General features: G+C 43.1%; 1 long non-coding RNA gene and 1 other non-coding gene across 3 annotated transcripts; one reads left to right on the top strand and one right to left on the bottom strand.

Moving 5' to 3' along the window:
* Window positions 1-776: 776 nt before the first annotated feature.
* On the bottom strand, window positions 777-20,360 carry LOC116668297. 2 transcript variants are annotated; one of them, XR_004325419.1, is made up of 3 exons: window positions 19,983-20,360; window positions 16,792-16,874; window positions 777-2,919 (listed from the first exon to the last, which is right to left on the bottom strand). It is a non-coding gene; the product is annotated as an uncharacterized LOC116668297 (long non-coding RNA). The 2 variants fall into 2 exon arrangements; XR_004325420.1 differs by lacking the exon at window positions 777-2,919 and adding an exon at window positions 15,913-16,161.
* Window positions 2,758-2,923, top strand: LOC116668373. Its single transcript, XR_004325543.1, has one exon. It is a non-coding gene; the product is annotated as a U1 spliceosomal RNA (small nuclear RNA).
* Window positions 20,361-25,290: the final 4,930 nt, after the last annotated feature.

Here is a 25,290-nt window from a genome sequence, read left to right as displayed (position 1 = left end):
AGCCAAGGCCTGGAAGACCTCTCCGGTGTCTAGCCAAGTTGAAATGAGGCCACAGCGCTGGACCCCAGCTTTATAAATCCTAACCCGCCCCCATCCTCCGAACGCTGTGAGCCACGCCCTAAAGAACACCTGTGTGTGGTTCTAGGGTGGGTCCGCCGCTCAGGGAATCAACAGGGATTAACGCTAGTGACGACACTAGATTGGGCGCACTAAGGGCCAGTAGGAGCTTAATTTCACCCTCAGTACAACCCAGTGAAACGAGTTACATTATCCCCATTTTACAGATGAGGAAACTGAAGCTCAGGGAGACTAAATTAACTTGCATGTGGTCACAAAACAGGAAAGAGGTGACGCTGGAATTTGAATCTAAACAGCTCAAGTCCACTGTGAATGCACATCTCTGAAAAGGTCGAGGAATTGAGGCCCAGAGGGAGAAACGGATTTGTCAAAAGCCGAATAGTTTAGCTACATGAGGTAATAGCCTGTGTCTCATTTTCCCCCAAAACAGTGTCTGGTACGGAGACATCCTTCTAAATACTTCTTGAATGAATGAGTGAGTGAATGAATGAGTAGCTGTTTCCTCTAAAGCAGTAGGGCCTTAATCAGGCCAAGCCAAGACACCATCCTTGAGGTACCCTTACCCTCATCCTAGGAGCGCAAAATTTTACTATTACAAGTATTACTACTAAAAAGAACAGTTTAAGATTGGTTTAAGATACCAGCATCGATTACATCGAGTTTGACTAGAGCATATCGGATTACATCATAATCAGATCACTGTCAGCAATTTGGCAATGGATGAGCCTGACCTCTCACCCAATGTGGGAAAGCCCAGCGGCTCTTCAAAAAGAAAAACAATATAAATTGCTTCTTCAAATGAGATTTCATTCATTATGTTGAGAAGCCCTCCCGCCTGTGTTCTCACCTCTCTGCTTGGTGCTTTTTCCTCTGCAACTAATACTTTCCAAGGTGTAAACTGTCCACTTATCCTCTCTTGCCAGGGCTGTTTATTTATCAAGTGCAGTGACTGACTTGTCCAACTTTAAATTTCTGTTGACCAACACAATCCAGTCCATATAATCAGCATTGGATAAAAAGTCCTTAAAGATAAATGATCACCCACTTGGTGCCCTAAGAAAACACATCAAACTGCGAGTGAGGAGACTTGGATTCTAGTTCTAGAGTCTCCCTCTTCTGTATAGCAAATGTTTTACACTTCAAATGCCTTCCATTTTGAAAGTGTTGCATTGGTGTAATGGAAAAATGGTTCCATTCTTTAAGCAGAATTGCTAAGTGACTGAGTGACCTGGGACACAAGAGACATTTTGCACATAATGTTACCCAGGGAGATCTCAACAACCAGAATGAAAAGAAACAATGTATGGTGCTGGGGGCTACTGGAGAGAGTGTACCCCATCCCTCCACCCCATCTATGTCCCCTGAGGAAGGGTTACTTGCAAAGTAAGGAACACTTACTCTTAATACTTAAGTACTTCTCATATCAGTTAATTATGTCGTATGTGTCATGCTGATTAAAAGGAAAGTTTTTAACCAGTTCTAAAAATGATACTCTGTATATGTTCACTGGAGATGGTTCACCAAATCTTTGGTTTATGCAAGAGTTTTCAACACCTGAATGAGTTCCCTAAAGTCAGAGGCTGTTTTGTCCATCTGGATCAGCAACACCTAGAACACAGGTGACATTCCATGAAGGTTTCTTGAAAACTGAACTAATTATTATTCACCTTAAAGCTAGCCCAGAGTATCATCTGAAAACCTGAGGGGGATTCTCTAGCTCTCTTACCTGTACTATAGAGCCCCCTATGAAAGGACTTAAAAAACCATCTTTAAAAACAACAACAAAACATTGTCAGAAGGCATATTTAAGGCTATACTTGGGGAGAGAAAATAAGCAGGGAGGCTCTCATCTTTTGCTATGCACACTTTTGACTTTTTGCAACAAATATGATCTATTTTTATAATGAAAACAACTTAAAGGTATTTTAATTTTTGGAAAAAAGCAATCCCAGGCTAATTGGCACTAGGGTCATTTAAAACACTGAAAGATAAGTGAAAAAAATGTCTTGAATAGCAGAAAGGAGCCCGTGCCTTTCATGGAATGGTCAAGTGGGATTCTGTGGGCTAGAAAGTGCGTTGAGTGAGGCATACTGGTGAGTGGGGGTTTCCCCCTTGGGCCTCTCCTGGCTTGCGCTCTGCCATTCCTCTGTCTTATGAAGTAGGCAGTACCTGCGGTTTATTGGACGATAGGTGTAAAGGACACCGGGTTGGGGCTCAGTGGCAACCTGAGCTCCAGTCCCCACCTCTGCCAATGCTAACTGTGGTCAAATTACTTAAATTAAACTGGTTGAAATAATTTCTTTATAGATTTCTTGTGAGGCTTATTAATATGTTAAGTAACTAATATAGAGTAAGTATTTTTAAAAAGCAATTATTAGGGAAAATTCATTGCGTTGGTAAAGAGAATATTGTATTCTTCTGTAAAGGAGAATGTAACACCCTCCATCTGGGCAGTTCTGCTCTGCACGGCTGTAGCTGCTGTTCTCTTCCCCAGTGGGCTCGTGTTTCTGAATTAACTACATTCATCTTTGTTTCACATCCTTCAGACATGTTCAGTTGGTTATTTTACTTAAGGATGGCATCTTTCTGAGTTTCACAGGCTGTATTTGCCCTCTTCAAATACAGTAATGCAAATGGAGACTGCCAGCTCCAGGGAATGGTGTCTGAGATTCAAATTCCACACTTTTTCTGGCAGGAGAGAGACCATGATCATGAAGGGGGTTCTCCCAGGGCGAGGCTCATCCATTGCACTCTGGATGTGCTGACCCCTGTGATTTCCCCAAATGTGGGAAACCTGACTGCATAATTTGTGGTAGTGGGGAGACTGCGTTCATGCTTCCCCTAAAGAGAAAAGAAAAAAAAATCTACACCTTTCATAGACTTGCCTTGAAGTTCCATTAAACTCTCTACTGACTAGTTAAGGATATGAGGCCTAGAAACACTCTGAGGCCCTTTGTTTAAAGAGGGCAGACTGAAGCATTCTATAATGTCCATGAAGAATAGTCCACTGAAAATTTGTATTTACCAGGGGGGAAAAAAAGCTACCATAAAAATTAAAATGTAACAAGTATATACTTTGATACTTTTATACTATGAACTAATATAAATTGTATCTGAGTAACCGCCTTCCCTTAGCTCTTTATCTTGTTTCATTTGTGTTATGGGGTCTATCCCAATTTGAAATTGCCGTATGTAGTAGTTCATGTTTTTATAGTCTCTTCCAACTATGTAATCTCTGTGAGGCATCACTGTGGCTAAAACTACCTAGAACCTATTAGGCACTCAGTATTGACTGAGTTGAATGAAAACTCTACCTCAGAGAATTATTGTTTGGATTTAATGAGATTATATGTGAACACACTTGGCAAAGTGCTATCAACCAAGAATGTTATTTTAATTAATCCTCACTATCCACTTTTCAGATAAGAAAATTGATGCTTTGGAAACTTAAGGGACACATGCCCTCAGCCCCCAAAACTGAGCGTGTGGTTGTGGTCCCCTTTGCTGAGAACGCCCTTGGAAGGAAGTTGTTAGAAAAGTGCGAGCAAAAGGCAGCTGGCCTGGAACACATGGGGCCAGACAGTAAAGGGAAGGAAAGGAGAGGGGGCAGGGAGAGGAAGGAGAGATTGACTGATTGGATTAAGTCTGGGCTGATTAAAATTTCACCCCTCCCTATCACCCCTCACTAGCAAAGGTCTATGAACTCTGAGTATGGGTGTCCACAGATTCTCAACAGGGTCCATGACTCCCTCCTCCTTTTGGGAAAACAAACCAACAAACCACAGGGTTAAGTAGAAAAGATTAAGGAAGCATCACCACAGCTGGGGTGGGAAAAACAGTGCTGCTTGTTGAGTGCCTTCTAGGTTGCCCAGCTCTGTGCTGCCTTTATGTGTCATCTCTCCACCTTCCAACAACCTCATGAGACATGTTAAAGATGGAGAACCCAAAGCTTAGAGAGGTTAAGCAACTAGCTCAAATGTAGCAAAAGACAAATCCAACACATGAACCAGGGTCTGCTCAGCCCCGAAGCCCACACTGGCCAAATTCCCTGTCTGAACACCTGGGTCACCTCTCCTTCCCTGACTCATTGCAGGACTCTCGTGAAGCCTGCTTCCTCATCTGTTAACTGAGGAAGCCTGATGTGTCAAAGTAGTGATAACAATAACAATGATGTAGCACTACTACCAATTCTTGGCGCTTACAATGTGCCACACATTATGCCAAACAGTTTGCATTAATTATCAACTTTACCTGCAATATATAGATCATATAATCTCTATTTCACAGTTGAGGAAACTGAGGATTTGTGACCTACCCAAAGCAGCACAGCCGGGAGTCAAAACTAGGTCTGTCTAGCACCAAAGCTCAAGCTCTTTGACTTTAAGCTGCCTTGCCTCCCCTTGCCAGAGAAGCCACTTGGGGAGACACCACCCAGCTGACACACTTCATTCATTCATTCATTCATTCACTCCAGCTCTGGTGTTGGAGTGGATGGAGAAAGGGGGAGGACAGTACCAGATGAATCTGGTGAGGAAGGCAGGGCAGATTATGGAGGGTTTTAGAAACCATGATAAGGACACTGTATTTATTGCAAAGTTTTATGGAACCTAGGTAGGAGAGTGATAAAACCTATAAATTATTTTAACACTGCAGACAATGTATCAAGAAGAAAGGACTACAATTAATTTGATACTGTGCTTTAAAACAAACTTAATCCCTTATAACAGTCACCAGATCAGAGGGACCTGACTTAATCACCTTATATAAAATAGTGCACACGTGCACACACACACACACACACACACACCTCTGTCACCCGATTTTTCTTCAAAGCGCTTATCACCACCTGATATACAGTTGACCCTTGAACAATGCTAGAGTGTTAGGGGTGCCAACAACCCTCAAAACTCCACATATAACTTTATAGTCAGCCCTCTGTATCCGTGGTTCCCCATCTGTGGATTCAACCAGCCTCATGTGGTAAACGCAGTAGTATATGTATGGAAAATTATCCACCTATGAGTGGACCCGCACAGCTCACACGTTGTTGTTCAAGGGCCAACAGTATTTTATATAGTGTTTGTCTCTCCATCCCTAGAATATAAACTCCATGAAAGCAAGCACTCTTTTTGTTCACTGCTTTTATTCATCACCACTTAGGACAGTGCCTGGCACACAGTAGGCAGTCAATAAATACTTATTGCGTGAACAAATAACAAAGGTATGTTATACTCCCCCACCCCACCCCACCCCACCCCACCCCCAAAGAAGAATCTACATCTCCTGTCTATGTGTGTTCATCTCCTCAATCAATATGAATGTTGGCTTCTATTCTCACCACTCCACTGAAAATAACTTTTCTAAGTTTACCAGTAAAATCCCAGTTGCACTATCTGAGGGTGTTTTCTCGTGGCAGACCTCTCTGCTATATCTGACATTGATGATTTCTCCTCTCTGAGAAACTGCACCTGTTGGCTTCTGTGATACCTCCTCTCCTGATTAACTTCGAAGGTTTCTGACTGCTCCTTTTCTGTCTCCTTAAGTCTCCTTTCCTACCACTTCTCTCCCCTTAAATGCTGTAGTGCCTCTGGGTTTAGTCCTGGGCCGGCTAATATTATGATTCTGTATTCCCTTTGGGCATTCTCATCTATTCTCATGGTTTCTGCCACCATCTATAAGTTGGTGATTCCCAAATATGCAGGTCCAGTCCCAAACTTTAGAGTGCCTGGATGGAGTTAAGAATCCCTCTGAATGGACATTCCCTCTGGCTGTCCCCCATGCCCTATGGCTCAGCAGTTTCTAGACAGAACCTGCCATCTTCTCCTTACACCTCCTTCCTTCTGGTGAGCTAGGAGCTGTTGAGACCAAGGTAATGAAGAACACTCCTGCCCCAGGACCTCCATCTGCTTCTTCATAAAGGGGAGGGCAAAGATCTGTTTTCAGCCTACGAGGAAATGCAGGGAAGCACCCCCAGCAAAATGGCCACCTCCGTAGCTCACTTCCTGGAGGCTCATCCCATCAGCCCTGAGTGCTGCCGGCACCCAGTGGCTCTGCTACAAACCTTCGCCCTGGCTGTTTGTTGGGCAACTCCACCTGGGGGGCCCCAAGGGCATCTCAAATGTAAGGTCATCCTCCCTCCCTCAATCACTGTTCCCCACATCAACAGCAGGTACCCCCAGCCTTCCAGGCTAGGAACCTGAAAGTCATTCTTGATTCCTCTAACTCATCCTGGTGATTTTCATTCTCAAGCGTTTCTTGATTCCATCTTCTCCTCTAAATTCCTACTGTCACAAACCTTCTCGGGCTCTTAAAAGACGTCTGCTCTCTCAGACTTTCTCTGCACACTTCTCTAACAATTGCTTACTGCTTAGACTCCTTTTATTTGTGGAAGGGGGCATTTTTAGACAGAGCATGGCAGGCAACAGGATCTAACAGTTTTGTTTTCATTGAGGTTCTTTTTATAATCAATTTTTTATGTTGGTGACAATTTTTTTTTAATTTTGACATACAGTTTCCTTTTAAAATAAGTTTACTTAAGTAAAAAAAGTGGATAAAAATTAAGTGTATACTCAGTAGTAAAAATCATGAAGATGGTTCAAGAATGACAGAAGTTTGGGAAACAATAAGATCCAAGACCCTTAAGGTAACACATTAGCTTGAACCATATGAAACTGAGGCTATATGACTATTCTTTTTTTGACCTACGAAAATGACAATTTCATTTGGGTCAACCCACTAGGGTCCTATGCTTTCTAGCTCCTGCCAATGTTCCAGCACAACCATTTGCCACTGTCCTGCACACACAATATTATGTCTCTGCTCTGTGGCTTTGCCCAAGCCAGTCCTTCCACCTGGATACCCACACTCTTAGGACTCAGGTGTCACCATCTTCAGGAACAGTCCTGTCATCTGTCCCCCAAAGCAGGTGAGGCACTCCCCCTCAGTGCTTCCTTAACACAGTTAGCATGTCTGTCTGCATATTTGGCTCTGTCTCTCCTGCTAGCCTTTAGAGCAGGGTTTTTTGTTTTGTTTTGTTTTGTTTTTCACGAATCCCTGTAGCCTCTGCTTGGCACACAGTAGCACCTCCATTAATCTGTAGCTAACCAAGTGAGTGAGTAAATGGGTATCTATAAAGAAAGGAGTCCTAACTCTGCCTGGAGGGCCAGAGGAAACTTCAGAGAGGAATCATTTGATCTAGATCTTAAAGGATGAGAAGGAAGGAATTTGCCAGGTGAGTAGTGTGTGGAAGGCCACTGCAGGTGAGGCAACAGCAGGCAAAAGGAACTGGAGGTCTGAGAGAGTCTGCAGTATTGGAGATAATGGTTGTCAAGTGGAGGGTATATGAAGGAGAGCCCAGGGACAAGGCAGTGCTCACAGTGTACCCCCCACCCAACCTTGGTCAAGGTACCCTGAAACTGGTAACACAACCACAAATACTTCCAGTGGATGTTTATCTAAGGGGTGTGAAGACAAAACGCGGGTAATTTGAGCACAGATGCAAAACCAGCCACACAGAACCACCATGTTCAAGTCAGCATGACCTCCAGCCATACAGAACCACGATGCTCAAACTAGCGTGACCTCCTTGCAGCCCTCAAGGAACTTACTCTCTAGAAAAGCCATCGTGTAACCAAAAATCAGAGAAACTGCCACCACAAAGACCAGGGTTTTTTTGTTTGTTTGTTTTAATGGAGTTGCTGGGGGTTGAATCCAGGACCTCATGCATGCTAAGCATGCGCTCTACCATTGAGCTATACCCCCCTGCCAATAAAGATCAAGTTTGATCAGCAAATCCTCAGGAAGACCACTCCTGGGAGCAGAGTTGCCTAAGACAAGCAGATTGATTCAGAGATGAACATGGGTTAGATCCCCACCAGATAAGAGGTTCCTCTGACCTAGTTGAAGGCAGACTACAATATCTTGTAGTAACTTATAGTGAAAGAGAATATGAAAACAAATATATGTATTTTCCTATATAATTGAAGTATTGTGCTGTGCACCAGAAATTGACACAACATTGTAAACTGACTATACTACAATTAAAATATACATATATATAAAGGCAAACTAGTTATGGTAAAAACAATAAAAATCAAATGGGAGACAGTGTTATTAGGAAAAGTGGGTGCTTTAAATACTTCCTCATTTAAAGGATAGCCTTATGTGGTGGGTATTATTGTCCCCATTTTACAGACAGAGAAACTTGAGGCTTGGTGAGGTAGTAGGAACCACTGGGACTGGAACCTAGGTCTCTAGCTGTGAAAACAATGTTCTTTTCAGTTCGAGACGAAAGAGACTTCACTTCACAATTGACCAACATAGGAGGGAGGACCCTCTATGTCATGAGGGAAAAGGGCATATTCAATTCCAGGTGTAAATATGATATGCACAAACTACCATGGGGCCACTCACAGCTCAGGCTTACCATCCTCAGCCTCACATTAGGATAATTTCTAGGCAGTTGTCTATCAGGGTTCCAATCTCTCCCTCTCTCAAGCTTCAGGACCTCTTTCAGTAAACTTCCCTAATCACCTGAAAGAATCACTGTTCCCTTAAGGCCAGTCAATTCCTCTTTTTACTTCCTGGTTTTAACGGGGCAAGACACAGAAAAATCTCTCTCAGTTTGTCTCCTTATCAAAGTAGGGGAGTAGTGCTTGTTGAATGAATCAATACTACTTGTGCCAAGAACTACAAAATAAATAAAAAGATATCATACTCTTGAGACATGACTTGATTCATTCAATTTATTTACCGAGCCCCTACTCTGTGGCAGGCATTGTGTTTGGTGCTGGGCCTCCTAAGATGTGAAGACAGCCCCAAAGTTATAAGGAGTCCAGACTAGTGGGTGTAATATTATTCAGAAGAACAATCCTATTAGGGAAGCCCTAAACGTATCAGCAACTAGAGGATGATCCAAAGACTTGAAACAAAAGTTCTACTGAGGAAGAGGAAACTTCTGTAGATGCATAAAAAGATATTCAACCTCAGCAGTAGTCAGGGAAATGCAAATTAAAACCACAGTGAAATACCATTTCAAACCCACTAGACTGAACTAATAATACCTGATAGAAATACTGGGCCAGCAGACCTGAAGTTGCAAAAAATACACATGACCCGGGACTGAAGGAGTACAGGTACAGCAGGCACTGAGTAAATATTTTGCTAATCCAAGAATAGAAAGGCTGCAGCAGAGATAGCAAACTGGCAGCTCATGGGCTAAATACAGCCTGCTGCCATGTTTTGTTTGCCCCCAAAGTGTTTACAAAATTGAACTAGTTGCCAAGAGTTAAAAATCAGGAGATTTCACAACTTCTCTCAAAAAACTGTTAAGATCTAGCAGTTTTTGGCCAGTCTACAGGGCAACACGTGGCTAGAGCTGGGTAGGAGCTGAACCCCACCTTTCACCGTGTCCCCACCACTCTCCAAGCCGCCAGCACTAGGGCTGTTGCACACACTGCATTACCTTTAGCCTTGAAGCATCCCCCCTCTTCAATTGAAGATTTCATGGGATCTACTCTCGGGCATAAGATTCAGAAACTTGTATTACCAACTCTTCAACGGGGCCAGGAACTATAGCGAGAGACAATATCTTCAGCAAGGTGTTTACATATCATTAACCCATATAATCTGGCAGGAAACCAGGGCTCAGAGAAGTTAAGAAATTTGCCCAAAGTGTTACAAAGCTGGAATGCAAACTCAGGAATCTCTGAATGAGCTAATGTTGATAAAGCACATTCATATACTTAAGCACTTTTAAGGGTTGTATATGAACTAAATAATTTAATTCTCACTTCAACCCTGGGAACAATTATTATCTCCACTTTATTTGTGAAGAAAAAAAAAGAAGAAGAAGAAGGCACAGAAGGTTTAATGACTTGTCAAAGGTTACCCAGCTGGTAAGAGGCAGAACAGGGTTTTGAGCCCAACAGCCTCACTGGAGAGCCTGAATCTCAGCACAACCCTGACAGGACTCTGGAGCTTCCACAGATCAAGCGCCTACCTCCCAGACCTCGGACCTCGCCAATACACAGTTCAGTGCCTCTCTTTCAAGACCAACATTTTGTGTTAGCCTTTAACACCAAAATGGGATACCACATCCCATCGTGCAAAGTATTCCCCTCCCACTTAACGATACACCGTGAAGCACTTTCCAGATCATCATGGTCTTGAATTTCTATGGACACACTGTAATTTATTTATCTCCTTATAAACATTTGTTTCCAGTTTTTCCTTACTTAAAAAAAATGCAGCAGACATCCACGTTCAAGTAAATTTGTGCATGTGAACATAACCTCTGCAGGATACTTAGAATTATGGGGTAAAGATCATGCACATGTAAGATTTTTATAGACATTGCCAAGTTGCCCTCCAGAAAGGCTCTATCAGTGTACATCCCCAGCAACACCACACAGAGGCCTGTTTTCCATGCCCGTGCCTCCACTGGGTACATTTTTCCTGTTTTCTGTGCACTGCGCTCAAGCTATTTCCCTTAAGCTGCCTGATTATAATCAGTTCAGCTTCACCAGTATGATTACAAGTATAAAAAGAACAAAACAAAATAATCTATGTCTAATTAAAAAAAAGGTGGGGGGAGGAAACACACCAAAATGATGGCACTGACTGGGTTTATGTGGATGTGATGTAAGTGATTTTTTTCTAGTATTTCCCAAATATCCTTAAATGAGTGTTACTCTGATAACAGTAGGGTAAACTTTCTCCCTGCTGTCCCCTATTCCTGTACCCATCCCCTTTGATTTTTTTTTTTTTTTTTTTTAAGAAAACAGGCCCAGAGTGTGTCTTTGGGGCAGCATGGAGGAGAGAAACTAAAGAGACATGTCTCCTGTCATCAGCCAGATTTTGTGGAAGAAGTGCCAGCCGTCTCTCTACCTGCCCACCTGCAAGTGGATAGGGAAAGTGGTAAAGAAAAGAAAACAGCTGGAACTACTCAGGGCCTGAGGCAAGGTGGAGGAGATTAGGGAAACCCTGTGGCTTAAAGCTCAGAAGGCCAGAAAGAGAGTGGACAGATATTTATAGAGGCCTGTTAGGTTTACAAGGCCAGGAAACTCTTCCTAAACCTGTGTCTGCGCAGTATTTCTAATTCCAGGAAACAGCACCATTATTCTCCTCAGTTTCCCAAACCTGAAGTCGGGGGCCACCCTAGATTCTTACTTGTCCACCCCCGTCACCAGATCCTGTTGACTGTATCCTCCTAAACTCTCTCAGAATCCATTTGCTTTTCACATTGCCTTAGTTGGGGCTCTCATTCTCTGTCACCTGGATCACCACCTGGATCACCGTCACCACCACCACCTCCGTTCCCAGCTGCACTCACTTCCCCCGGGGCTGTCAATTCAGCGTGTTTCCGACCTGCCAGTCTGATTTGGGTAGAACACTTCCACAGTCTGCGGTGACCTGCAGCCCTGATTCTCAGCCCTGGCCTCATGTTGGAGTCAGCCAGGGAGTTGCTGTGATGACCCCAACACACCAAGTTCCCATATCCTGAGATTCAGACTCAGCTGGCTTGGAGCTGGGCCCAGACTTTTGGTTTTTAAAGCCTCCCGGGTGATTCTTATGTGCAGCCAGGACTGAGAGCTGCTGGTCTCCAGGTTCCTCTGTGCGATGTTCAGGAACTCCATGTCATTCAGTCTTTCAGCAAATATTTATTATTGAGCACCAGACACCTTGTGTACCAGACACCTTGCTGGCATGAGGCTAAGTGAAGAGTAACATTTAGGCCCCTCATGAAGCCTACGGTCTATCAGGGTCAACCCGGCTGTTAGTATTTAAACCTTATTTCTGCCTCCTCCCACCTCCCACTCTTTATTCCAGCCATTCTGACTGATTTGGGATTCCCCAAACTTGCCCCACTGTAGCCTCAGGGCCCATAAACGTGCCACTCTCTCAACCAAAAACCTAGCCTTCAGACTCCTGGCCTAGTTAAGACTCAGCTTGAGAACCACTTCCTCTGAAAAGGCTCTACCTGCCCCCGCCCCCGAACCTGCCCAGATTAACAGTGCACCTGTCCGTGTCTATGGCTGTCATTGTCCATTTCATTATCTGGCACCCTCACTAGACTGTGAGCTCCTTGAGGTCAGGGATAATGACTAAACCATCTCTGTATCCCCAGTGGAGGCCCTAACTGTTTGGTGAGTCCATAAATAAGTGAACCTGAATGCCCAGGAGGAGGCTCTGTATACGAGGCATCCACATAGGACAGTATATGGTATGAGCAAGTTATGAGCAGACTGGAAACTAGTTAGAGGAGGCTTACAGCTCCAGAAGCTTCATGAAACCAGGCTCTGGATAGGAGGTTCCAAAACAGACAGCTCTGCAACCACCAAGAAGGCAAACAGATATCTACATAGTGGTAGTAGTGACAGTGGTAGCAGCCTCTTGCCTTCTCTTTGAAGAGGTCGTGTATGTGGTGGAAATAACAGGAATTGTGTTCTAATTTGTATCCTAAATTAGACATTTGCTTGTGATGTGACTTTGAGTGCAAATGGAGGTACATACCATATGTCTAACTATCTAAAAGGCATCAATTAAACTAATGGACCATTTAAATGTTATTTCTATTCCATTCTCCTACTTTGATAAAGATACCTTCATAATGACCTGGAGAGCTAGGTTTGAATTTTGAATTTTCAGGGTTCTTGGGAATACAGTGGCACAAGGAAGCTAGCCCTGACCTCTCTGCTTCTCTTCCCACCAGTGGGAGGCAGAGTAATGCTCCCCTTCTCCTGAGACGTTCACAGCCTAATCCCTGGAGCCTGTGACTATGTTGTCTTACATGGCAAAGGGGAATTAAGATTGCTAATCAACTGACCTCCAGATGGGGAAATTACCCTGGATTATCCTGGTGGGTCCCTACAAGTGAAAGAGGAGAAGAATCAGTCAGAGAAGATATGATGACAGAAGCAGAGTGTGGAGTCACAGGACTGCTGGCTTTGAAGACGGAGGGAGGGAGCCACGAGCCTAGAAACATGGGTGCCTCTAAAAGTTAGAAAAGGCAAGTAAAGAGATTCTCCTCTAAAGCCTCCAGAAAGGAGTACAGCCCTGCTGGCACGTGGACTGTAGCTTGCTGAGACCCACTTCGGACTCCTGGCCTCCAGAAATGTAAGAGGATACATTTGTGATAATTTTTTACAGCAGCAACAGGAAACTAGTAAATGGCCCCAGCTCCGCCCCAAAGCACAAGGCATCGTGTTCACCTGCAGGGCCACACCAGTCAGGAGCCCTAAGTGGCATTTCAACAAACAGCTGCCCCTTGGCCACCCCTTGGGCATAGAGCTGCACACACCAGTGTTCTCAGAGGGATCCAGGGAAGAGGTTCTAGAAAAGAGATGGGGCCATTTGAGCAAGGAAATGTGCATTTTCCATATCTGTGGTTGGTTTGGTAGAGGGTATGGGCTCTGGGCTGCACAATTCCTAGGTCATGTTGGGAGGCACACAGCTCCTAGAGTGGTCCAAGGAAGGACCCTTTAAAGCACAGAGGCCAGGATCCCATAGGCAGTACTGTCTTGAGTCAAATTAATGTACCTGCCTGAGCCTCATTCTGTAAATTAACCATCTGGATCATTACTGAGCACCTCATCTGTGCCAAGTGTTATGCTTAGAGACCACTGAATGGTAGGTAAGGAGCTGGCACAGAGCAAGCCCTCAATAAACTTTACTTCCCTTTTTACTTAATCTCAACTAAACTGATAGGCTTTTAAATTAAAAATAAAAATCCCTTGCTCAAACCCTCTGGTGGCTTCCATTTGCTCCAGGGAGAAGCCTAAAATCCTTTGCAGGCCCAACCTACCCTTCCCACTCTGCCTCCTCCTCTGCTCCCTGCACAAACCTGGTGCCTCCTCAACTGCACCAAGGACCTTTCCTGCTCCCGGTCTTCCCCAGCTGTTCCTTCTATTGGCAATGTCTGCCCTCCACACATACCCACCCTACTTTCACCGAGCTCACCCTTTCAGAGCTTGGCTTAGATGCCGTTCTCTTGAGGAGGCCCTGCCCAGCTCCCTCAGCCCACTGACCGGAGCAGGCTCACCTGTTATCTTCTCTCCCAACTCCAGGGAGCACTCTCTCTAGCACTTAACTTGATGACCATCATAGGACTATTTGTATTACCTTATCTTGGTTAAATATAAGAGGAATCTGTTTTCATAATTTCTCATTTCATTTTCTTCAAGACAAAGTCCTTTTTTATTGTGGTAAAATATACATAACATAAAATTTGCCCTGTAACATTTTTTAAGCGTAATGGTTTAGTGGCATTAAGGACACTCGTCATGTGACCAGCACTACTGTCCCTCTCCAGAACTTTTTCATCTTCTCAAACTGAAACTCTATTTAACACTCATTAAAGAACAACTCTCCATTCTCCCCTCCCCACAGCCTCTGGTAACTACTGCTTTTGCTCTTTCTGTGGATTTGACTACTCTTAGTACCTCATGTAAGTGGAATCATACAATATCTGTCCTTTTGTGTCTGGCTTATTTCACTAAGCATAAAGTCCTCAAGGTTCCTCCATATTGTTGCATGTGTCAGAATTTCACTCTCTTTTAAGGCTGAATAATATTCCATTGTATGGATGTACCACATTTTGTTTACCCATTCATCCACTGATGGGCATTTGGGTTGCTTCCACCTTTCAGCTATTGTGAACAATGCTGCTATGAACAATGGTGTATAAATATCAATTCCCCTGCTTTCCAGTCTTCTGTGTGTATATGCCTGGAAGTGGAGCTGCTGGATCAAGGGGTAACTGTATGTTTAATACACATTGCTTTTTGTCCATTCTTCTAGTCTCCCTGCCCCTTTCCTGCACTGCAGCCTTTAGTACCGTGAGGATACGAACCATGTCTATCTTACTTCTGGGACCAGCACAAGCTGATGCTTCAATCGCTGCTGAATGAATGAGTGTGAGAATGTGGCTGACTTGGGTGAAGGGTGGAGGCCTGTAGCGGTTGTAGACAGAGGAAAAGTGGCAGCAGTTCCTGACCAGGGTTTTCACCCTCAGAAGTCCCAAGGAGGGTGCCCACAAGTTTGTCTTGTTTTCTCCAGTTTTCTTTTAAGTTTTCATAACCTTTCTATAGGGCTCACCCTGCTTGTGGTCCTACACCTGAAGCTATCGGGTGGAAGCATATACCACTGTGTCCAAGTGTCTACACTTACTCTTCCTCCTGAGGTAACAGGAGCACACTGTGGGCACAACTTTGCGTCAAAAGGAACATGGTTAGAATTCAAGCTCCACCACTTATTGGTGGTGACTCTGAGCCTCTCTCTCCTTGTCTGTAAAATGGGAATATCATATAATTCATAGAGCAACTATAAAGATTATCTCAAATGTGTAAAGGGCCTGGAACCAAGGAGATGCTGTCAATAAAGTGTTAGTTCCTCGTTTTCTCCTCCTCTAACTGTCCCCACACACACCATGTGTGCTCAGCTGATAGGCATGATAATCTGTTTTGGAAAGCTTTTATGGTTTTGATCACCATGGGGGCAATTTCTAAAACAAAGACCAGAGGAACATATTGTAGAACACAGAGGAATTCATTATACACTACACGTTCTCTCCACAGAGGCTCAGTCCACAATTAGAGGTGAGAGGGTCCTTACTCTTCCCAGATCAGAAACGTTTGGCACATTGACAAACACTGACCACATCTGAAATGATAAGGAAGGCCTCACAAGGACAGACAGTGGTGGAGTTTGCTTGGCACTTTCACTATATTATCCTTTTTGAGCCGGGCAGGAAACAGATGGAGAGCTGAACGACTGGTCTAAGGTTACACAGCCTGCATTTGGCAGTAAGGTATAATGCAACACATTCAGATCTGGGTTCAAATTCTGACCCGGCCATTCATTCATGCTGTGATTTTAGGCAAGATAAAGTAAATGAGACTCAGGTTATCTGTTTTTAAAAAGACATAATAATTACTTGAGGCATACGACTTTTAGATACTTGTCCTGCAGAGTATATTTTGCCCTCTCTGGGAGAGAGGAAGGAAAAACTGAACACACAGCGGGAAAGGCCAGCATCAGGTTCTACTCAAAGTACGCTTGGGAGACCAGCAGCATCAGCATCACCTGTGAAATTGTTAGATATGCAAATTCCCAACTGCACTGCAGACCTACTAAATCAGCATCCCTGGGAGGTCCAGGAAGAAGCCATGTTCTAATAAGCTCTCTAGGAGATCTGTAAACCCACTACAGTTTGAGAAGCACTTTGCCACACAAAATGTATAAACTGATGCAATCTGGAACGTATTCTGGTAACTCCCAAGTTTACATCTATTTCCCCCGCTTATCCAACTGCTTATCTGACGTCTCCATTTAGATGACTAAAAGACATCTCAAGTGTAATGTGTCTAAAGCCAAACTCTTGATTTTCTCTCTCTGAACCTGCTCCATCTGCAGTATTTCCCCACTGGGAACTAGCAAGACCACTGACCCAGCTCTTCAGGCCAAGAACCTCAGTGGCAATCTTGATGCCATTCTCTCTCAGGCCCTTTATCCAATCCAATCCATCAACACATCCTGCCAATCCAATCTTCAAACACCCAGAATCCCACCCTGCTCACCAAGTCTTCATCACCACCAACCTAGTCCAGGCCACTCTCACTGTGAGGGCCTCCACACCCATTCTTTGCTCCTACAGCCTGCTCTCCTCACAGCTAATCTTTTAAAAACATACATCACAATGACAGTATGTCTTACTGTTGGCGATGTTAATCTTGATCGCTCAGTTAAGGTGGTGGTGCTGGGGTGTCACTTCTTCCAGGCCTTCTCAGCTGAAAGAGCTAGAAAATATTTGTGTTTACACTAAGTCACATATCGACACACATTTATCTTTGTTTCAAGTTCTAACTAATACCCACTCCAATCCAGCTAGCATTTCCCTTTTGCTTATTGGTAATTCTTCTTGTCACTGAGATGCCTAGTTCTCATTATCTGCAATTTATTTACTTATTGTTCAATCCTGGAATAAATATAACTTCAGAATTGCTAATTCACACCCCTCCTGCTCTCTCCCTCTCCCCAGTGTGATAAACAAATTTACCAACTAGAATACAGTGTTTGTGTACTGTTCTTTTTGTCTTTAACCTTACAGTTTCCAATCAAACACTATTTTCCAAGGTTACTTAGGTCAGATCCTTTCTCTCCCTACCTCTTTAGTAGTAGATCAACATCACATACCTCCTGATAGCAATGCACTGAGAAGGGCATATCACCTCTGTGGTATTCCTCCCCAAAATGCACTAACTTCAGTCTAACCATGAGAAAGCAGCAGATAAACCCAAAATGAGGGACATTCTTCAAAAGTGTCAATGTCAAGGGGGAGGGTATAGCTCAAGTGGTAGAGCACTTGCCTAGCACGCATGAGGTCCTAGGTTCAATCCCCAGTACCTCCTTTGAAAATAAATAAATGAACAAATCTAATTACCTCCCCCTCCAAAAATAAAAATCAATGTCATAAAAAGACAAGGAAAGACTAGGAACTGCCACAGACTAGAAGAGACTAAGGATAGGTAACAATTAAATATAATGTGGAGATCTTGTGGTAGCTCACAGTGGGAAAAAAAAAAATGTGACAATGAATATATGTATGTTCATGTATAACTGAAAAATTGTGCTCTATGCTGGAATTTGACACAACATTGTAAAATGACTATAACTCAATTAAAAAATGTAGAAAAAAAAGAAAAAAAATGTAATGTGGGATCTGGATTGGATCCTGAAATAGAAAAGTTTTTCCATTACTAGAAAAACTAGTGAAACCCAAATAAAGTCTGTAGTATTGTATCTATATTAACGTCTTAGTTTTGATCATTGCACTGTGGTTACATAAGATGTTAACATCAGGGTAACCCAGGTGAAGGCTATAGTACAGATCTCTACTATTTTTAAATTGAAAATTTGACTGAGATAATTATAGATTCACATGCAGTTGCAAAAAATAATGGACATCCCTTGTACACTTCATCCAGTTTCTCCCAAAGGTAGTATTTTGCAAAATTACAGAACGGTACCACAACCAGGATACTAACATTGTGCAATCTACCCATCTTCCCCATTTAACTTGTGCTCATTTGTGTATATATGACATCAATTTTTTGTTGTCTAAAATAATTCCAAAATAAAGTTTTTTTTTAAGTTGATGAAATATCAGGGGAACAAGAGGAGGAACTACATCAGACCACCTCAGTGCCCTTCCCAAACCCCCTCAACAGCTTCCCATCAAACAACAAATCCAAACTCTTTACTACCACAGCCTTTGAGGCCTTAAGTGGTCTGCCCTGCACCTCTCTAGCCTCTTTTCTTTCCATTCTCTCACCCCCTAGCTGTGTTCCAGTCGCACTGGCCTCCTCGCTGTTTCTCAAAGTGGCCAAGGCCTTTCTCATGTCAAGGTTCCCTCTGTCTAGAATTAGCTCTTCCCCTACATATTCACAAGGCTGCCTCCCTTATTTCAGGCCTGTTCAAATGTAATCTCCCCAGAAGTCTCCCCAACCACTCTTTTTAACATCCTCCATCACTCTCTACACTGTTAACTTTCACACCACTAATCAACGCTTGCTATTATGTTTATTAAATGTAAGCCAATGAGAGTAAGTACACCCAAGCTTAAACGGTGCCTGAAATACACTAGCCTTTGATAAATATTTATTAGATGAATAACTAGATAGATGTCATTTACTCTGTTCTTCTAAACAAAGGCTAGTTAGATACTGCCTATAAGGATGTAGGAACCAGTGCTTGTCATAGACCTACTGTATTGTACAGGTATGATGTCATTTAGTTCTTAATAATCCTGTGTAATAGTATTATCCCTCTTCTGCAAATAAGAAAACTGAAGCTCAGAGAGGTTAACGCACAAGCTCAAATTCAGCAGCACAAGGCAGGTCTGAGTTTAAAGCCCTTTTATTTCGACTCTGACAGCTATTATGGCTCAGTGGGAGTCAGTCTAGGCTGAACCCACCAGTCTGAACAATTACATACTTACAGCTCGGATGAATGACATGTACTTATACAAAAGATCTCAGATAGTCCAGACATCTTTTATATTTTGTTCCTGGAGGCCCTCTTTTTATCTTACTTTGATATGTCAAAACCTCCAAACTGCCCATAGCCCTCCAGATATGCGCTAATCAGTGGCATATACTTTGAAAGACTGGACCAGCATACTAGATTAATGTAACTCAAACTAAGCTCTGTGGCCTGCAATTCAGAACCTACACTCACTGACTTCATTTGTTGTTGCCATCTTTGAAAACATGAGAAAAGTTTAGCCTTGAAAATTAAGAGACCAAGGCCCATCAGTTCCACAGAGAACACCTGATATTCTGGAAGGACAGAAGACTTTTGAGAATTCCCCAAATTTATACTTCCATATAAATGCCTCCAAAATTGATATAAGGTATAATTGGGGAAAAAAGATCCTTAATCTTCTTAACCTACTGGTCATATAAATCCAGGACTACAGTGCTTTATAGAGCTATTAAATTCTCTTGTCAGCTTTTGCCTGACCTTTTCCTTTTCCTTGGGATGAGTAACTTTTACTCAGGATGAAAATGATGAAACAAATGGCTCTTCCTCTTTGCTGTACAGTTCACAGTATTCCACCTATACAGAAGCCACCTCACAGCATGGATTCAAGGCTGCAGAATCTGACCCCCACTCTTTATCTCCCACTGTTTGTGTCTCTGAAACCATTTTCCTTAGAGCATATCATTTTCACTTCACCTCCATCACCCTCACTAGCAAATGATTTTCATAACAGACACCTCTTAGGCTGCCTCAGCAAAATTACAAAATAAAATTTGCTGCAGACTTTCAGGTTTGTTTGCAAACAGCTATAGTTTTGACTAAAATCTGCAAACACCAGACACCACTCAGCTATCCCTACTTACCATCCCCTCTCCAACTGTCTCAAATCAGGTCACACAATCTCACATCAGGAGTACGGCAAAGTGTTCCCGGTCCTCTGCCTCTGCCCAGTCTTGATGCCCTGCTGCCAGGATGAGCTTTCTAAACACAAAGGTAACTGATCAAAACTAGGACCATTTGTGTCATAATAACTTCACTTACACTTCTACTTCATAATAACCAAGTCAGATTGGAATATTTATCCCTATTTGCCAAAGAAACTGAATTCAAAGAAATTAAGAAACTCGCCGAGATCAGAAGGTTATTAAGAGCCAGGACTGGAACTCCACCAGGTCTCTGTGGCTCCAGAGCTTGTGCCATCCCCATTACAGCTGACTGGCTTCCCCAGAGCCTTCCTGTCACACCCCCAACACCGCTCTCAGCTCCAGACACACCAAATAACTAACATCTTTCTTCCTGCAACCATACCTAGTGATCACTATTGCCTTGACTGAAATGACATTCCTCAGCCCTTCTCTTTGCTTGGTTCACTCATGACACTGACATTTAAATCAAGTGAGTTTTTTGTCATCAGCGACCCCTTCCCCTCCACCCCACCAACACACATGCACATACAGTACTCACAGAACAGCCTGAAAAGCCTCTGGCACGGCACACATCACAGTCTTCTAACCTGCCCTATCCTAAAGTGTGGGGTGGGCATGCATGGACACAATATTAAACAACATAGAATCACAAAGCGAGTAAGTTATCCCCTTTCCAATTCTCTTTCAATCTCTGACTACAAGGAGGACGTTTCAGGACGGCGGTGGTTATCTGTGGAGCCAGACTGCCTGGGTTCAATCCCTGCTATGTCACCTAACAGCCAACTGGGCCTCAGCTTCTGTGGCTGCACTACACAGATAAGAACATAAATGGGGTCGTTCCACGGGTTAAAGAGTTAATAACACAGCGCCTGCACAGGGCAAGTGCTCAGGAGCAGATGGCTATTACAGTTCTCTCTGGCACCTCTCTGACTATTGCTGCTTATTCTTGAACAGAGCAAGCCTCAGGCCCAGAGCCTTCAGCAGGCAACAGAACCTAACCAGCTAGCGATACTGATGTTCCATTTATAGTAGAATATAAACAGATAAATTTAACGAGTGCATTTTAAATGAACATTAGGTAATAATACAGGTGGTACCTGAATACAGCAAAAAAATAAAAATAAGAACAGTATTGGAATGAATAAAATTGGAGAAGTATACTCAAGTGTTCTCACCAAAAAAAAAATAAAGATAACTATGTGAGGTGACAGACGTGCTAATTAACTTGAATGTAGTAACAATTTCATAATGTATATATATATATCAAATCATCACATGGTACATTTTAAATATATATAATTTTATTTGTCAATTAAACCTCAATAAAGCTGAGCAGGAAAAAGGTGAGGAAGTATATTGTTATTATAATAACATGTTATTAATACATATTAATTCATTTGTCTTCCCCACGAAATTGTAAGTTCCTCAGGGAGAGACTGTCTTCCATTGCTGTATCCCCCAGATCCCAACACATGGCAGGCACACAGTGGGTATTCAGTATGAACTTGCTGAATGAATAACAGCCACATATAGTCTAGTTCAGTGGTTCTCAAAGCATGGTTCTTGAATCAGTAGCTTCAGTATCACCTGGAAACTCCTTAGACCCCACACCAGGCCTAACGAATCAGACACTTTGAGAGGAGGGTCCCAGCAAGCTGGTTTTTAAAAGTCTTACAGGAGATTCTAATGCACTCTTGGGTTTGATCATCACTGACCTGTAGGAAAAAGATTTAGAGCAGGGACAAAAGACAGTCAAGAGAGAAACCAGAGAGCAAGAGCAGAGATGCGAGGAAGCTGTTCTCTGTACCAGGACAGACCTGCCGGTTGGGACACTACGAGAAAGGTAAAGAGCCTATCATGGAAAGATTAGTTCCCGAGGATCTAAGGAGTACCAGGCCAGGAGACCAGGTGATCTGGGTTGGGCTTGGCTCTGCCATTAACCAGCGGTGTGATCATGGCCCTTTAGCTCCCAACCGATGTTTCTTCACCCGTAGGTGCTCCATTCCCCCAGGTTTGGTGTAGGACTCTCCCTGGTGATTCCTTCACTCCTCCAATGCCTAACACCTCTCCCCCATCCCACCTCTCTGACTTCACTGAGGAAATGGAAGCTCAGTCAGAAGATAATGTCCATAGATCTCCTTCCCACATCTACCACCTACCAACATTTACGCCCACATACTCAGCCTCCTGACTCACCACCACACCCAGCCACAATTCTATCCAAATCTAATCCCTCCACTTGTGTGCGAAGAGCCACCCCTCTCACTTACTCAAAGATACTGCTACAGCACATCTCCTCTCTCCCATGTCAATTTTAATTTCTACTGAAAAAGTTATGTCACTCGTCTTTGCTCCCCTTGGCGGTGAAACTCCTCCTAAGAGCTGTGCCAGCTGTCTCCAGTCACTTTCCTCCCATTCTCTCTTTTTTAAAATTTTTTTTGGGGGGGAAGGTAATTAGGCTTATTTATCTATTTTCTAGTGGAGGTACTGGGGACTGAACCAGGACCTTGTGCATGCTAAGCATGTGCTCTACCACGGAGCTATACCTTCCCCCCTTATTCTCTTAAGCCCACTCTACTCAGCCTCTCACCTCTACCACCCTAGCAGCACTGCTCCGGTCAAGGTCACTATGAGCTCCATGTGGTGAAATCCAACGGTCAGTCCCAGTGCTCACGTTACTTGATCTGTCAGCAGCACTCCCCTCAGTTCATCACAGCCTCCCCCTCACACACTCTCTGGCTTTCAGGGCACCAAACTCTTCTGTTCTCCTGCTTTACTGGCCCCTCCTTCTTAGTCTCCTTTACCAATTCTTCTTTTCCCCCAATCATTTATTACTGAAGTTCCCCCAAGGTTCCCCTGGGTGGTCTTCTCTTTTCATCATACTCACTCCCTTATGACTTAATCCAGTCTTGAGACTTCAAATGCGGCTATCTTGACGCTGAAGACCCCCAAACACACACCTGCAGCCCAAACTCCAGACTTCGGGTTGCCAATTCCACGTCCTCCCTTGGATGGGGAGTAGACTTCTTAAGCATGTTGAAAATGGAATTCTTAGTTTTCTGTCAAAGCTGCTCCAAATACAGCCCTCTCTATCAAAATTAACAGCAATTAGCTCTGTATTTTCCGATGCTTAGGCCAGAAATTTTAACCATGCTTGCTTTCTTTCTCTCATACCCTCTTCCATTCAAAGAAATCCTGTTGGTTCACCTTCAAAACCTATCATCTGACCGTTTCTCACCACCTCCAATGCTGCCACCGTGCCGGAGCCAACAAGACTGCTTGGATCATTGCAATACTTTCTAACAGGGCTTCCTGCTTCTACCCTCGCCCCCACATTCCAGTCTCAACACAGCAAGGTCAGTTTTAAAATGGAAGTCAGATCATGTGGTACCTCTGCTCGTAACTCTGCAGGGACTCGTTCCACTCACAGTGAAGGCCGAAGTCTTCACAACGGCCTGCGAAGCCCTACACAAGCAGCTTCCCCAAGCCCTCCCTTCTCTGACCTCATCCCTCATACTCCTTCTCTCTCACTCTGCTGGCTCTGCTGGCCTCAGTGCCACACGCCCCTCTGCTTGAGGGCCTTTGGTCTAGCTGCTCCCTCTCTGGAAAGCTCTTCCTCACAGATCCACCTGGCCAACCCTTACCACCTTCAAGTCTTCTCAAATCTCACTTTTCTCAGTAAGACTACCCTGCCTAGCCTTCCCTGTCCTCTTCCCCTGCTTTTTCCCTCCACAGCACACATCATTTTATAACATACTTTATAATTCACTTGTGTATTATTTATCGTCCATCTCCCTCCACTAGAATTTAAGCTCCATGAAGATCTTTGTTTTTGTTCATTGATGTATCCCAAGAACATTAAAAAGTGCTGGGGATATAGATTATTTATATTTATATTTATAGTATATTTATTCAGTAACTCAAAAAAGTTACTGAATAAATGCCTTGTGCAGGACACATTTTTTAGACAGTTACATATTTATTTTAGTATATTATACTTGAGTATAATATACTAAAAGTATATAAAGTAATATAGTAAACACATTAAGTATGTAAGTTCAGGAGTAACAGGTTCTTTTATGACTTAAAGAAAATATCTGGTAAATAATAGTATTTCAGAAATAATCTGGAGTGGAGGGATAAATTGGGAGTTTGGGATTTGCAGATACTAACTACTATATAAAAAATAGATAAACAACAAGGACCTACTGTATAGCACAGGGAACAATATTCAGTATCTTGTAATGGCCTATAATGAAAAAGAATATGAAAAAGAACATATGTATAACTGAATTACTATGCTATACATCAGAAATCAAAACATTATAACCAACAATACTACAATTTAAAAAAAAAAAGAGAGAAAGAATCTGCAGGTGACACACAAGTGGAGAAACCCTGACCTCTACACACAGAGACAAATTCAGATCCTCTCCCGTTCCTGAGGGCCTTCGCAGCATAAGGGACGCATCTTAGAATTTTCAAACCTGGCTGTGTATACAAATCATCTAGGAAGGCTGTTAAAAAACAGACCCCTATATTCCACTCTAAACTCTCTGAGATTGGTGCCTGGAATCTGTATTTTAAATGTCTCAGGTAATTCTCCTGTAACCAGTCCAGTACCGGGCAAAAATTAGGACTTGGCGACTGCTGGATCAGATAACCTCCATGGGCTCTTCTAGCTCGCAAGTTCTGACATCGTGATAAAACGTAACTGACTACAGTGCACTGGAGAGCAGGGTTTTTTAACTGCAGATTTAACACGTTTCAACCAGCATAAGGGAAAAAACTTAATAGAACAGACTATAAAATGAGATGTATTGCCTGTGGTAAAGGTTATATTTCATGAAATATTTTTCAGAGGTAAGTATATGGATGTAGTAAGTGGTGATACAAAATACTTTGTGTGTTGGGGGGGCTGTGGTCAAAAAATTGTGAAAGCTACTGTTAAGAGAACAATGAATCTCAACCTTCGGTGTTGTAAGAATATGATTTCTAAGCCCCATAAATTTCAAGTCTCTGAGTGAAGTTCAGGAATCTGCATTTTTTAACAGGTGACATGAAGGGAAGGGGTCCTAGACCACACTTTATAGACTACTGAGCTCTGTGAACTCAAACCTGCCCCCAGGACCAATTCAACCAGTGCTTTTCAATACTAGGGGAGGAGGATGAAGGGGCTGGAATGCAAATCCCAACCCTCCATTTTTCTGGTGGTTAAGGGAAGATTTGGAAAAGCATAGTTAAT

The sequence above is a fragment of the Camelus ferus genome, chromosome 13, assembly GCF_009834535.1.
Source record: "Camelus ferus isolate YT-003-E chromosome 13, BCGSAC_Cfer_1.0, whole genome shotgun sequence".
Classification (NCBI taxonomy): Eukaryota; Metazoa; Chordata; class Mammalia; order Artiodactyla; family Camelidae; genus Camelus; species Camelus ferus.
Note: the sequence above shows the minus strand (reverse complement) of the source record. Positions and strands in the feature narration are given on the sequence as shown.